Consider the following 17,081-nt stretch of genomic DNA (forward strand, 5'->3'; position numbering starts at 1 on the left):
GCTGTCTGCTATGAGTGCAATGAGCCTGGACATTACAAGAACGAGTGTCCGAAACTTCAGAAGGAGAATCCCAAGAAGAAGTTTCATAAGAAGAAAGGTCTTATGGCAACATGGGATGATTCTGAATCAGAATCAGGATCAGACTCTGAAGGAGAGCAGGTAAACTTTGCGCTGATGGCGACAGAAGATGATGGATCAGAATCTACATCAGAATCAGATTCTGAAGAGGTATTTTCTGAACTATCTAGAGAAGAGTTAGTTTACAGTCTAACAGAGCTTCTTGAATTAAAAGCTCATCTTAGTATCAAATACAAAAAGCTGAAAAAGCAATTTGAATTTGAAACTAAGAAGCTTGAGTTGGAAAATTCTGAATTAAAAGAAAAAGTTTTAAAATTATCCAATAATGTTGGATCTCCTTCTGATTCAGAAAAATCCACTCCCAGTATGAATCATATTCTGAAAGAATATGATTTAAGTTTCAGGAAGTTCTTATCTAGAAGTATTGGCAGAAGTCAGCTAGCTTCTATGATATATGCTGTGTCTGGAAACAAGAGAGTTGGCATTGGTTATGAGGGTGAAATCCCATACAAGCTTGAATCTGTGGATGATATGAAAATATCATACAAGCCTCTGTATAACCAATTTAAATTTGGCCACTCCCATGATATTAAGCACACATCACATGCACAAAGTTTTCACATAACACACACCAAGAAGCATGTGACACAACCTAAGAAATATCATGGAACTCAGAATAAGAAATATCACGCTGTTCCTCCTGCTAAATATTTTGCTAAACCCAAGTTCAATCAGAACTTGAGGAGAACTAACAAGAAAGGACCCAAGAAGTTGTGGGTACCTAAGGAAAAGATTATTCCTATTGCAGATATCCTTGGCGGAAAAGAGGACAAAAAGCAAAATGTCATGGTACCTGGACTCTGGGTGCTCGCGACACATGACGGGAAGAAGGTCTACATTCCAAGACCTGGTGCTTAAACCAGGTGGAGAAGTCAAGTTTGGAGGAGATCAGAATGGCAAAATCATTGGCTCTGGAACCATAAGTCTTGGTAACTCTCCTTCCATAACTAATGTACTTCTTGTAGAAGGATTAACGCATAACTTATTGTCCATAAGTCAATTAAGTGACAATGGTTATGATATAATCTTCAATCAAAAGTCTTGCAAGGCTGTAAGTCAGAAGGATGGCTCAATCCTATTTACAGGCAAGAGGAAGAACAACATTTATAAGATTGATCTTTCTGATCTTGAGAAGCAGAAGGTGACTTGTCTTATGTCTGTTTCTGAAGAGCAATGGGTCTGGCACAGAAGATTAGGTCATGCTAGTTTGAGAAAGATTTCTCAGATTAACAAACTAAATCTGGTCAGAGGACTCCCAAATCTGAAATACAAATCAGATGCTCTTTGTGAAGCATGTCAGAAGGGCAAGTTCTCCAGACCTGCATTCAAGTCTAAGAATGTTGTTTCTACCTCAAGGCCGTTAGAACTCTTGCACATTGATCTGTTTGGCCCAGTCAAAACAGCATCTGTCAGAGGGAAGAAATATGGATTAGTCATCGTTGATGATTATAGCCGCTGGACATGGGTAAAGTTCTTGAAACACAAGGATGAGTCTCATTCAGTGTTCTTTGAATTCTGCACTCAGATTCAATCTGAGAAAGAGTGCAAGATCATAAAGGTCATAAGTGATCATGGTGGTGAATTTGAGAACAAATTCTTTGAGGAGTTCTTCAAAGAAAATGGTATTGCCTATGATTTCTCTTGCCTTAGAACTCCACAGCAGAATGGAGTTGTAGAGCGAAAGAATAGGACTCTACAAGAAATGGCCAGAACCATGATCAATGAAACCAATATGGCTAAGCATTTCTGGGCAGAAGCAATAAACACTGCGTATTATATTCAGAATAGAATCTCTATCAGACCTATTCTAAATAAGACTCCTTATGAATTGTGGAAGAATAGAAAGCCCAACATTTCATATTTCCATCCTTTTGGATGTGTATGTTTTATTCTGAATACTAAAGATCATCTTGGTAAGTTTGATTCTAAAGCACAAAGGTGTTTCCTTCTTGGATATTCAGAACGCTCTAAAGGCTACAGAGTATACAATACTGAAACATTGATTGTTGAAGAATCAATTAATATCAGATTTGATGATAAGCTTGGTCTTGAAAAACCAAAGCAGTTTGAGAATTTTGCAGATTTTGATATTGATATATCAGAAGTTGAAGAACCAAGAAGCAAAGCTGCAGAAGCTGGCAGTCTCAGAAGCAATGGATCAGAAGATCAAGTTGCTGCATCTTTAGAGAATCTGAGAATCTCTGAAGAACCAACAGTCAGAAGATCACCTAGACTTGCTTCAGCTCACTCAAAAGATGTGATCCTTGGGAAGAAAGATGATCCCATCAGAACAAGGGCATTCCTTAAGAACAATGCAGAATGTCAATTAGGTCTTGTTTCTTTGATCGAGCCAACTTTTATTGATCAAGCTCTAGAAGATCCAGACTGGATAATTGCCATGCAAGAAGAACTAAATCAGTTTACAAGGAATGATGTATGGGACTTGGTTCCTAGACCAAAAGGATTTAACATCATCGGTACTAAGTGGGTTTTCAGAAACAAGCTAAGTGAGAAAGGAGAAGTGGTAAGAAACAAAGCCAGACTGGTTGCTCAAGGTTATAGTCAGCAAGAAAGAATTGACTACACAGAAACCTTTGCACCAGTGGCCAGGTTAGAATCTATTCGTCTATTAATTTCTTTTGCCACTCAACACAACATCACTCTTTATCAGATGGATGTCAAGAGTGCCTTCTTAAATGGTTACATAGATGAAGAAGTTTATGTCCATCAACCTCCTGGTTTTGAAGACTCCATGTCTCCAAATCATGTTTTTAAATTAAAGAAATCATTATACGGATTGAAACAAGCTCCCAGAGCTTGGTATGAACTTTTGAGTTCTTTCCTTCTGTAAAATGGTTTCACTAGAGGAAAAGTGGACACTACTCTCTTTTGTAAAACATTTAAAAAGGATACTTTAATTTGTTAAATATATGTTGATGATATTATCTTTGGAACATCTAATGCTACACTTGGAAAGGAGTTTGCTGAGTCTATGCAGGCTGAATTTGAAACGAGCATGATGGGAGAACTCAAGTATTTCCTTGGGATTCAAATTAACCAAACTTCTGATGGAACCTATGTTCATCAAACGAAGTATGTGAAAGAACTTCTGAAGAAGTTTAATCTTTCTGAAAGCAAAGAAGCCAAAACTCCTATGCATCCAACATGTGTACTGGGTAAGGATGAGGTAAGTAAGAAGGTAGATCAGAAGTTGTACAGAGGTATGATTGGATCTCTTCTATATCTAGCTGCTTCTAGACCTGACATTCTCTTTAGTGTTTGTTTGTATGCTCGATTCCAATCAGATCCAAGAGAATCTCATTTAACTGCGGTTAAGAGAATTCTAAGGTATCTGAAAGGTACTACTAATGTTGGTTTAGTTTACAGAAGATCTAAAGATTACAACTTAGTAGGATTCTGTGATGCTGACTATGCTGGAGATAGAATAGAAAGAAAGAGCACTTCTGGAAGTTGTCAATTTCTTGGAAGTCATCTGATCTCATGGTACAGCAAGAAGCAAGCTACTATTGCCCTCTCAACAACAGAAGCAGAATATGTTGCTGCTGCTGGTTGTAGCACACAAATGCTCTGGATGAGAAGTCAGCTGGAAGATTACCAGATATATGAGAGTAACATTCCTATTTTCTGTGATAATACTTCTGCTATATGTTTATCTAAGAATCCTATTTTACATTCAAAAGCTAAACATATTAAGATTAAACATCATTTCATAAGGGACTATGTTCAGAAGGGTGTTATATCCTTAAACTTTGTGGATACAGACCATCAATGGGCTGATATCTTTACAAAACCCCTTGCTGAAGATAGGTTTAAGTTCATTCTGAAGAATATCAGTATGGATTTATGCCCAGAATGAGAAGATGAGAAGATCTTATGTATGAGTACCTTCTAAAATGAAATTGGATTTTTTGTTTATAAGAAGTTCTGATTGAAATCAATTAGTAATTGTGATTCAGTTATTACTAACGTTTCATTGTCTAAGTTGATTCAGAATCTCTTTAAAAGCAAAACAGCTGTAACTGGCTATCCAGATGGTAAACACGTGTTCACTATTCCTGGACAAGCGTGCGTGCAGTTGAGGGGACGTCTACTTAGGTAACTGTGCAAATCACGTCTTTTGTCATTATTATCTCTCCTCACGTCAAATAACATTAAATGCCATTCATCATTTCTTTTATGGTCCTTTACGTTTTTATATCCGTCAAACGTTTCCCTTCCCTAGAACGTTTTCCTTCCCCACATTCCCTCTATTTATTTCTCCATTTCCTTGCATTCTTCAATCAATCTTTGTGCTCTCGCTTTCTTTCTCTCCTTTGTTTATGAATATCTTTTGTGATAACCCTAGTTCTCTCTTCATCGATCTAGCATTCATCATGAATCCTTCGCCTAGTTCTCTTCATCAAAACTTTAAACCAGTTGAAGAAACTAAGTCTCAACAGTGGCTGATCTATTTGAATAGAACGGATGGAAGGGTTAATCGGTTACAGGATGAGAAACATCTCTCAGGATGGCATTCCAAGGTTTTTCTCAAGACAGATTTCTTCCTTGATGCTGTTATTAACCTTTGTCCAAAGGAAGAAGACTTTCTTAAGATATTGGATGGAGTAAGGTTCCCTAAGGACTTAACTTCTATGTTAAGGGAAAGCCCATCTGAGAATACACTCTCTCCTGGTGAACTGTTCTCAGTTCCTCTTTTGTATTCATTTACTTCTTTCTCTGGGAGCTGCTCAGGCATGCAGAGTTTCAAGCCTTCATGGCTGAACAAACTGAGAAGACCGCAGGGATTCATGATATGTTAGCTAGGATTATGTCTAAGTTAGAGTTGTAGCTCTTAAGTCTTTGTAGTTTTCTTTCCTTGTTGCATCTGTTTTCCTGCATTCCTCTTTTGTAATCTTTCTTGTTGAAATCAATGAAAAGTTATTTGTGTTTCTTTCCTTTTGTCTCTTGCTTTGCATCTGAATCTTTTATGCTTTTTGATGTTATGACAAAAAGGGGGAGAAAATATATGATAAATGATCTGATTAATATTATCAGTTACCGAGTAAAAAGACCCCACAATTACTAACAGAAGCTGCAAGCTTCATATGTTTTTAAGTTGTGTTGTTGCAGGAATCAAAGATTCAAGATCAACATAAGAAGCAACGAGATGAGCAATAAAATGAATCAAGCTCTTGGATTCTTGAAGCAAGCTGAGTGCTAGGAAACTTCAGAATCAGAAGGAAGAATGATCAGAAATTCTGATAGTAGAATATGATCCAAATCATTGTCTATTTGCTCTAATACATTGTCTATTAGATCTGATATAGTCTATATGGCTTATATGGCTCTGATACATATTTTGTGTTCTGATACACATTTTATGTTCTAACTCTTTCATGCTGACTTTTGTCGTTTAGTTTTGTTCTGTAACATTTCAGGATGTAGAGATGCTCTGATGATGCTCTGGTACATTCAACAATGTTCTGATACAATCTAGCATGAAGAGATGTAAGAAGAAATTCAAAGCTCTGAAGCTATCCGAGGGAAGCAGAAATCAGAAGCTGTGAATGTTCTAAAAGATCCAGAAAACTCAAGTTCTGAAGCTGTCCTAAATGGAAGCATGAATCAGAAGTTGTGAATGTTCTGAAGATTAAAGAAATTCAAGTTCTGAAGCTGTCCTAAATGGAAGCAGGAATCAAAAGTTGTGAATGTTCTGAAGATCAAAGAAATTCAAGTTCTGAAGCTGTCCTAAATGGAAGCAGGAATCAGAAGCTGTGAGTGTTCTAGGGATCTAAAGAAATTCAAGTTCTGAAGCTGTTCAATGGAAGCAGAAGTCAGAAGCTATGAATTATCAGAAGCAATGTTGCACCCCAAAATTTGCCCATCCAATTTTACATCCATCTGGCTTATGTTTCTCTTAGGTCATTCGCATAGCACAACATATTTCATTAATCATTAGCATGGGATCAAGGATCATGAAAGACTAGGACTATTTCTATGCTGTTTGAGCTATATAAGTCACTAGTTGAGTTAGGGTTTATTTCCCTATTCACGTGGTGGTCAAAGAGATCATTCTATTGAGGTTTCATTTCCCCACGAGCTTACTCGAGTGTGTGGATTCATTTTAAGCTATTTTTCCATTTAGGGATCAACATACAAAAATTGTTAATGACGGTAACATTTGGAATCATTTGGAGTTATTTGGAAGCATCTAAACAAGGTTGACATTGAACTAAATTCATTTCTTTTGAAGCCATATTATATGGACATCAGTATTACTTATTTATTCGAGATGCAGAGTATGAAATGGAATTTGCTCATTCGAGGCTTGCTACAAAATTTACATATCCTTATACCATTCCAAGTCAATGTCATTACAAAAAATCCCAAAAATATATGGCAGAACCATCATTGTAATTTACATCCATAACTTCATTCCATCTCAGACAATCTACATCAATATAATGGATTACATTACACTCTGAGATATGATACTAAAAAGAAATGAGGAGAAAGTTATGAGATTATGGTTTCTAAAAAGATGCTTCTTCATCATGTGGTTTTCACTTTAGATTTTGCTCGCCATCTTTATACCACTCTAGGCTGAACCTTCAAACTTGTACACCATCAATGAATTAGCAAGTGTCCAGACAGATCCGTCTTCGCGTATTTCTAAAGCCATTAACACTACCTGTACACAAGTTATCAAACAATCAGTACTAAAAGCAAGCATGGAAATTTGTTCAAAGAGTTCGGGCAGTTCAACACAAGTATTATTTCTAACAGCTCATTACAGTATGTATTCCTAAAGGATTTCAAACAATCTCAGGCAGCAGAGATTCAAAGAAACAGAACCACACAGTTTAAGCACTTATATTTACCATCATCATCATCATGTTTAATACAAGTTCAAACCAGCAGCCCTTCATATCATTTTTAACCATATACAACGTCTTTTCCTAATCATTCACTAACATTTCTCAACCTAACAGTCTAACTACCAGAACCACCCTCTAACATATAACCGAATCAGTTATAAACTCCTAACTACCAAAAGATCAGTTACATTTTATAACAGCTTCATAACTGTCCATAACAGAATCCAACAGAAAGAAACTAACTTGAGAACCAATTCAATCCTCACCCTTCAATTCCTAACAGAATCTCTAAGATCTAACGGCCCATGTATTCCCTTCTCAATCTATTTAAACCGTGCTTCCCTCCACAATTCAGTCTCTCCACCATTTTCACACTTCATATTCACTTTCACTATCCTCCACCATTTTCTCCATTCATCTCCCCACCATTTCTCACTTCCATTCATCATCTTCACTCTTCCATTCTCAGCATCACTTCATTCATCATCACCCTCATTTCACGACTCTGCTCCCTTCATTTTTTGATAACCTCCATCTTCATACCTTCAATCCCTCTGCAATTCTCAGCTTCTTCCACCATTATCTTCACTTCACGCACCAACGCCATCTTCATCTCTCTTCAATCCTCATAACAATACTCACCTTCGCACTCATCAATCACAACACAAATACAGAATCAGAGAAGTCGCAACAAGAAGGTGGAAGAAGGAGAAACCAAAGCTGACATCAAAGAAAAGATCAGAGAAGGAAGATTAACAAAAAACGCACCTGCATCAATCCTGCATCGAACATCTTCATCTTCATCGATCATCTCGGTGCCAATCATCATCTCATATCTTCAACAACAATGAATCGAGAATCTCCATGACTCCCTTCGCCTCAGGCTTCCACGAACCTGCAAAAAAGAAGATCGGTTCAGGGAACGGTTCGACTCAAAGCTCAGATCACCGTTAACCTTCGCCTTCGGTTCTTTGAGTGTGTTTTACAATCGATCAAGATCGAGAAAGACGAGAGGAGAGGTTGACGGTAGGATGGCATCGCGTTTTGACCGGAGAAGAAGGATTCTCCGTCTTGCCGCCGCGGTCAGAGAGAATGAAGGGAGAGAGTTTGAGAGACATTGATAGAAGGGAATCGTTCAAAGAAAAGCTCCAAGGTCAGTTTACCCTAATTTCCCATAATTTCCCTTTTACATACTTTATTTGATTAATTTTAGATTTGTTGATTAATTAAGCATAAACTACATAAATCTGGATTTATTAGATTAATTGAGCTTGATACATTAGATTAATTGGAATAATTGGATCTGCAAACAATAATCTACGCCATTTGCTATTCACCGCCATAAAACCAATATGCACCCCCTGTTTCCATTACTAGAATTTAAGTTTTAATTAGATTTTTACCATTCTCTTTTGTACAATAAAAATGCTAATTTTTCTCCTATAGTTTTAGACTTTAGTACTAATTTTTGACATATAAAAATAATCACTAAATATATTAGTTTTAGGCTATTTGTTTTAGTTCTTTTGCTTGATTTGTAATTCAATTTCTTTCATAAAAATCAACATAAAAATAATAGTACTTTAACTCTTTTGTGCTATATTTTGACTTGTTCTATTTCATGCTCTTGTACTATTTTCATGTATCCTACTTGTTGACTTCTAATTGTGATCTTTATTTTCATATTCTTTTATTCCTAACCTTAGGTAGAAACCATGATAACATTAGGTAGAAATTTCCTTCATACTTAGGCTAGTTTCTTTTCCTTTTCAACATTAAAACATCTAATAAATATCAAAATAAAATCCCTTTAAAAAATACAAAGAAAACACTTAATAAAACATTAATAAAAAAGTGAAAATCATTAAAAAGGGAACGGAAGCTTGAATCTCCCTTGCTTTAGGGAATCATTCGAGTGCTTGGATCTCCCTTGCTTTAGGGAACCATTCGAGCGTAAGTTCCCAATTTCTAAAAAACACAAACCAAAGAGCAACTCGAGTCTCCCTTGCTTTAGGGTGCCACTTGAACGCTCAAACTCTCTTCTCTATCTCGCCTCCGAGGCATTCTTTAATCGGACACGTTATTTCCGCTCCATTCCCAGCTTAAGACTCCAGAGGTCGAGCAGCGGAGTGCGAATGTAACTTCGTCCACTAAAAAACACAAAAACAAACAAAAACTAAAGAGCCGAACTACGGCGCTCTGATTCCTGAAAAGGATACGTAGGCATTAGGTCGCGGGGCCTAAGCGAGCACAACTATTTATAAACCTTATTTTCCCCGTGTTTCTTTTTCTTTCATTTGCATGCATTCCCTTAGTAATTAAGCTTTAGATTTATAGTACACACCCTTTAGATAGCAACAAACATAGGTGGATACCATCGAGTACGATGGGCGTGAGGGGTGCTAGCACCTTCCCCTTGCGTAACCGACTCCCGTACCTTATCTCTGGTCGAAAGACCTCGTTCTTATTCATCCTAGGTTTTCTGATATTCCTTTCCCTCCTTGGGATAAATATATCGGTGGCGACTCTGTTCATTTTCGCGAGCGTGCGACAAGCAAGAAGCTTATGTGATCGTCTCTACCGAAATAATCAGGGAAGTATTTTATTATTAAAGTTCTTCGAGTATTTATTTCAGGGGGAGATTATTCATCTCAGGGGGGAGATTGTTAATCTCAGGGGGAGACATATTCACATGCTTATGCTATAGCTGTGTAATTTGTCTTTAGCCGTCTGCTCTTTCTGATCGCAAATTCATATCATTTATATATGTTTTTGTCATCATCAAAAAGGGGGAGATTGTTAGAACAAGATTTGTTCTGATCAATATTCTTAGTTTTGATGATAACAAGGATATGAATTTTGTGTGAGATAATGTGGTACTCTAATACATTGCAATTTCCATTTCAGGAAATATATAAAGAGTATGCACAAATCAGCGCTCAGAAGCTTTGTCTCAGAAGGTTCAGCATGCAACATCAGAACATGGTCTGGCAAGACATCAGAAGATGGTCAAGGCAGAATCAGAACATGGGTCTATGAAAGCATCAGAAGAACTTGAGGTCAGAAGCAGAAGCACTGAAGCTCTCATGGTATCACGCTCAGAAGCACTTCAAGGTCAGAAGACAAGAAGATGCTATGCACCAAGCTGTTTGACTCTGATGATATTCAAATATTATATTCAAACATCAGATCAGAAGAAAGTACAGGTGGCAGGCTACGCTGACTGACAAAAGGAACGTTGGAAGCTATTAAAGGCAACGTCAGTAGACACAGCGTGAACAAGGCTCGAGGTAGTTGACAAAAGCGTGAAACATTAAATGCAAAGCTGTACGGAACACGCAAAGCATTAAATGCGTTCAACGGTCATCTTCTCAAACGCCTATAAATATGAAGTTCTGATGAGAAGCAAGGTTAACAACTCTGAACCAAATTCTGTGAATATTAACTTGCTGAAACGCTGTTCAGGTCAAAACTCAGAAACTTCATCTTCATCAAAGCTCACTACATTGCTGTTGTAATATATTAGTGAGATTAAGCTTAAACGTTAAGAGAAATATCACTGTTGTGATTATAGCTTTTAAGAAGCATTGTAATACTCTTAGAATTGATTACATTAATTTGTAAGTAACTAGAGTGATCAAGTGTTGATCAGGATACTCTAGGAAGTCTTAGCTTGTGTCTAAGCAGTTGTAATTAGAGTGATCACGTGGTGGTCAGGATACTCTAAGAAAGTCTTAGCTTGTGTCTAAGCAGTTGTTCCTAGAGTGATCAGGTTGTGATCAGGATACTCTGGAAGACTTAGTCGCGGACTAAGTGGAAAACCATTGTAATCTGTTGCGATTAGTGGATTAAATCCTCAGGTGAGGTAAATCACTCCGCGGGGGTGGACTGGAGTAGTTTAGTTAACAGCGAACCAGGATAAAAATAACTGTGCAATTTATTTTTATCGTTCAAGTTTTTAAGACTACACTTATTCAAACCCCCCCTTTCTAAGTGTTTTTCTATCCTTCAATTGGCATCAGAGCGCCGGTTCTAAGGTGCAAGCACTTAACCGTGTTTACAAAAGATTCAGGAAGAGAAAAACGCTTCAGTAAAAGATGGCTGGTGAATCTCAAGTAAATCCAACTCCATCTACATCTGGCTCTGCCGAGCAATACAATGGTAACAATGGTTATACTAGACCACCAATATTCGATGGTGAAAACTTTGGATGGTTACAAACGTCCTGTTAAAGCTACTGGTGTAAGGCTCACGAGAAGCGAAATGACTGATGATCAAAAGAAAGATTTCAAAAATCATCACAAATGCAGGACTGTTTTGCTGAATGCTATCTCTCATGCTGAGTATGAGAAGATATCTAACAGGGAAACGGCCCATGACATATATGAGTCCTTGAAAATGACTCATGAAGGAAATGCTCAAGTCAAGGAGACTAAAGCTCTTGCACTAATCCAGAAGTATGAAGCCTTCAAGATGGAGGATGATGAAGACATTGAAAAGATGTTTTCAAGATTTCAAACTCTGACTGCTGGATTGAGAGTTCTCGACAAAGGCTACACCAAGGCTGATCATGTGAAGAAGATCATCAGAAGTTTGCCCAGAAGATGGGGCCCAATGGTGACTGCATTCAAGATTGCGAAGAATCTGAATGAAGTTTCTTTGGAAGAGCTGATCAGTGCCCTGAGGAGTCATGAGATTGAACTTGACGCTAATGAACCTCAAAAGAAAGGTAAGTCTGTTGCATTAAAATCTAATATTAAAAAATGCCAATTGATTAAAAATTCCTTTATTAATTTTTCCATTCAAACTTGAGTTTTTCAACGCCTGAAAAATATTATCTTGTTGACTATTATTTAAAGAATAATGTTTGTTCTTAAATATTTGCACCTCATCATTTCCTATTTCATGAAATATAAAAAAACATAAATGATAAAATAGTATGCATCTAATAATGGAAAAGCATTAAGAGAATAAAATCATAAAAGCATAAAAAATAATAACTCAATTCGCTACAGTACAGTTCCCATACTAACACCAAAAAACATTAAGAAATACTCCCTTCGTCCCAAATTATAAGAGAAATTCACTTTTTAGATTCATTGAATAATTAATGTATCTGGTCTGCTTATAGACCAGATACATTAATTATTCAATGAATCAAGAAAGAGAATTTCTCTTATAATTTGGGACAGAGGGAGTATTAGTCAGTACTCCTCTTTTGTTTTTTTAGTGACACACATTACATCATGCGGAACACAATACTGATACATTGAGAAAAAAAGTATTAATACATCATGCATTAAAGTATGAGCATGGTAAAACATTAACATATTACTACTCCATTAACACGATACAGTACTTGCATGCAATTGGAATGGAAAAGAATGACACAACATTATCAAAAAGAAAGGACACATTATAAAAGCAAAGAACAAAACCCAAAAGTCACAAAATGTTACCCTAGTTTATGAATCTGTGTTCTTTTTAATTCTCAAATCTCAATCTAATTATAATCTCTCCATCTCTCTCAAAAAACCTAAGCATCGACTGTCAATTCAACAAGAAAATTGAAAAAGCATAAGTGCCTACCGTAAATGCAAAACAATCAATGAATAAAAAAGCAGAAAAGATTAAGAGTGTGTCAACATCAAAGTAGGTGTAGGTGCCAACTGCCAACCCAAATGATTTACTTTGTTTACTAAGTAGTCATATGTGTGTGTGTGTGTGTGTGTATATTCGTTATTGTTCTAATGGAGAAGAGCAAGACAAGATTTGGCTTGTTTATTAAAAATAATTGGATAAATTTTTTGGTTTTTGCCGTAAGTTATTTGGTACAAGTAGTAGAATGAATCGTTTAGAAAATGAAGGTTTTAATGACTGGAAACGTATTTATGAGAGGCTTAAAGAACATGAATCAAGCGGTGCACACATGTCTTTCATGAGTAAATGGGTTTGACTAACCAATTAGATTTGAGAAAAATATAAAAATTGTTAAACATATTCAATAGCTCATAAGAAATAAGTAAAAGGCATTGAAAGAATGTCTTACTTATGATAGTTTATGTTACCAGATATCTAGCTGAGCAAAATTTATCATTTAGTGGAAAAAATGAGAGGATTAATAAGGAAAACAATGGAAACTTTCTTTCTCTTGTTAAAATGAATGTTGAATGGGATCCCGTCATGAAAAAAAAATTTGAACGAATTAAGAATAATGAAATTCATTATCATTATCTTAGTCATAAGATTCAAAATGAATTGATTAGCATGTTAAGTAATGAAGTCAAAAGTGCAATAGTAAAAAAATCAAAGAAGCAAAATATTTTTTTTGTGATTCTTGATTGTACTTCTGATGTAAGTTATCAAGAACAAATGACTCTCATTATACGTTGTATGGGTGTTCTACAAGTCCAATAAAAATTGAAGAGGTTTTTAAGAATTTTTGAAAGTCTATGACACAACAGGTCAAGGATTGTTTGAGAAATTACAAAATGTATTAGAAACACTTTGTCTATATATTAATAATGTGAGTGGACAAGGATATGATAATGGATCAAATATGAAAGGTAAGCATCAAGGTTGTTAGTTCCATGGTTTTATGATTGGCTAAATTTTGGTAAAACATGGTTCTGAACTGATGTTGTTCGAGATGTCACAACGTTATGGTTGATGTCATCACTGTTCTGATGTCATGTGTTTTAGTCCAGACGTCAAGCTAGATGTCTTGACATCTTGACATGGTATACAGCAGGCGTTGCTGTGTGATTTTATTCCTTGAAGATTTGATTGAAAAATATGAGGATCTGGAAGATTCTAGTCCTTATTCATGCGTAGGAAATCAAGGGGATTTTAGAAACAAATGCATATTTGATTAGTTTCATAAAGGGGATCTTTGAGAATTTTTAGGAAACAATATAAAATTTGTTTATATTTTTGTGGAAGATCTTGCAACTGTTCGACAACTGGAAGATTTGTTTTTCTTTTCAAGAGTCCAAGCCCAATACAAGACAATATATATTAGGACTTCCATACCTATAATTTTCACGGATTTTCACCGTACTACTTGTAAGGGAAATACGGGTTTGGGGTTTTGAAAGGAGTTTTAGTTTATTGTTTGTTTGTTCTTTGTGTATCACTCATGTATCTTCTGATACATTTAGTTAAGCTATTATTCTCACCCATGAGCTTTTAAGCAAAAGGTTGAGTATTATTATTGCTTGAAGCTTTTAAGCAAAGCCAAGTATTGTTCTTAGTTAAGGGGTGTATTAACTAAGTATTGTTTATTGGAAGTGTAAGCTTCCAGGGTTTATTGTCATGGTTTTGTGACGGGTATATCGATGTGGTGATTGGAAGTAAGAAGGAGTTCTCATATTTATGAGTTCCTAAGTAAAGATTGCACAAGGTAGTGATTAGGAGACAAGTTGTAAACGGGGTTGTTTAGGCTTGTAACTAATACTATCATAGTGGATTTCCTTCCTAGCTTGATAGCTCCCATAGTAGGTGACGTTGCACTAAACTGGGTTAATAATTGATTGTGTTGTTTATCTTTTAGCATAATCTTTTATCTTTCTATCAGCAGGTGTCATAACATCTGTCTTGAGATTGTGTTGGTCTTAGGACATCAGTCTTAAAATCTTTATTGCAGTGTCAGAATTTCAATTGGCATCAGAGCAGGCACCCTGTTCTATTTATTGGATGAGCTCCAGGGATAATATATTTTCTAGTACTATGGATAAAGAAGGAGGATAAAACAACATACCACCTCTGTTGGATGGCTCAAATTATGACTGGTAGAAGGTTAGAATGGTGTCCTTTTGAAATATATGGCTATTAAAGCTTGGGAAGCTGTTTTGAAAGGATGGGAGCATCCTGTTGTGAGGGACATAGATGAGAATGTGTCCTTGAAGCTAGAAGAAGATTGGGATGATGTGGATGAGAAATATGTTGTTGGAAACTCAAAGGCTTTGAATGCTCTATTCAATGGAGTAGACAAGAATGTTTTCAAGCTAATTAATACATGTATTGTAGCCAAGGATTCTTCGAAAATTATCAAGACAACTCATGAAGGTACCTCTAAAGTAAATATTTTAAGACTTCAACTTTTCACTATTAAATTTGAGAACTTGAAGATGAGTGATGATGAGACAATTCAAAAATATGAAATGAAGATTCTTGAAATTGCTAGTGCATCAAGTGCCTTGCGAGAAAATATTTTAGAAACAAAGCTTGTTAGAAAGATTCTTAGGTCATTACCTAGGAAATTTGACATGAAGGTAACATCATCGAAGAAGCTCACAACATTAACAACACGAGAGTAGATAAACTTATTGGGTCACTTCAGACCTTTGAATTGGCTATTAATGATAAGGTTGATTAAAAGAACAAAAGCATAGCTTTTGTATCCAATACTGAAGATGAAAAGGGTCAATTTAATCTGGATACTGATGATGGATTGTTGAAAACCATTGTCTTACTTGGAAAGTAATTTAATAGAATTCATAAAAGAATGGACAGAAGAGGAAGACCAAATGTCAGGAACATCTCATCTGACATCAAGAATGATGAGGACTTTCAGAAAAATACCAGGTATGAGGACAAGTCCAATCAAGACATAGGCATCAAATGTTATGGATGTGAAGGCTTCCGTCATATTAAACCAAAATGTCCTACTTTTCTCAAGAAGCAGAAAAAGGGATTTACTATTTCTTGGTCTGATGATGAATTAGAAGATGATGTTGATAATGAGACTGCCAACTAGAAGCTGACATGAGCCGCACATTGTCATGCCTTGTGTATCGACGACCACTCTCTGTCTTTGTTGGCCTTGGGAGTTACATGCCCACTAGCTTCAGCTTGCTTCGTCCTTAAACCACATTGTATTGGTTGAGGTCTACTCAGACACTATTTGTAATTCCCCGTACTATTTTTAGGATTATCGACTGACCTAACAAACCAATACATATCTTTTCAGTATGCTTTGTCCTCACTCACACACTTTTCAGGAAACTTTTCAAAAGGCCATCCATCCAAATACTACTCTAAGTCAAACACGCTTAACTATGGATTTGTTATTTGTTAGGCTACCAAATAGAAGATGCATCTTGTTGGTATAGGTAGTACCAATCAATCCTTGTAAGCCTTCCTTCAACCATGCAATCCCATACCTACACAGCCTTATGATCCCTCTCATTCCAATATGAATTTAGTTTTGCCTAAAAATTGTCAAGACTCACTTGCTGTCATGCCTTGTATATCGGCGACCACTCCCCGCGCTTGTTGGCCTCGGGTGTTATAGGTTTTACATTACTTTATTAATGTAAATAAATTTTATTGACAGAGATTGAACAATGGATCAAGAACTTACACTCATTCAACTGAATAGTTTACACCCGTTGTGGGTCATTAACATATGTTAAGTTGTTATTATGGTTTTATTTCAATTTTTTAATCAACGATCCATGTCTATTTAAATGAAATAAATATTATACAGAAATAGCAGCCAAGAAGTTGCGTTGCTACCTTTTTCTATATGGAAAAAATCAATTCTCTTAAAAATCACATTGATTATTTTAGGAGACATAACATTGCTATGCACTAGCCTTTGCACTCTTTGTAAAATATCCACTATTTCTGGTGCTACAAAACCAAAAGTGTCAAAATCAAATGGTATGAAAGTATGTTGATTGTCGGAACACACTTTCTCATGCTTGGCCACTTTACTTGAAGCGGATTTGAGAGTTGCATGTTCCATAGTAATACCTCCAGTCCTTAGTCCCACTAGTAAGGAAACCCTGGTCAATTCTACACATGCATGTTTTCCTCTTACCCATTTGTACACCAAAACATTTGTTTGTCTAAGTGTCGGTCTCAACTCTTGCAGGTCAGTTAAGAAACGTACAGGTGCCTTTTTTTCACAAATACCCCGACATGTCGAAATATATCAAATAAAACATCCCTAATGGTATTTGAATTCTGGAAACTCCTTACAATTAATGGCGTGTTCCCCAAATGCACGCCTTGTGGCAAACATGACAAATCTCATCAACAGAAAATAAGATAATCATA

This window comes from Vicia villosa, unplaced genomic scaffold, assembly GCF_029867415.1.
Source record: "Vicia villosa cultivar HV-30 ecotype Madison, WI unplaced genomic scaffold, Vvil1.0 ctg.000673F_1_1, whole genome shotgun sequence".
NCBI lineage: Eukaryota > Viridiplantae > Streptophyta > Magnoliopsida > Fabales > Fabaceae > Vicia > Vicia villosa.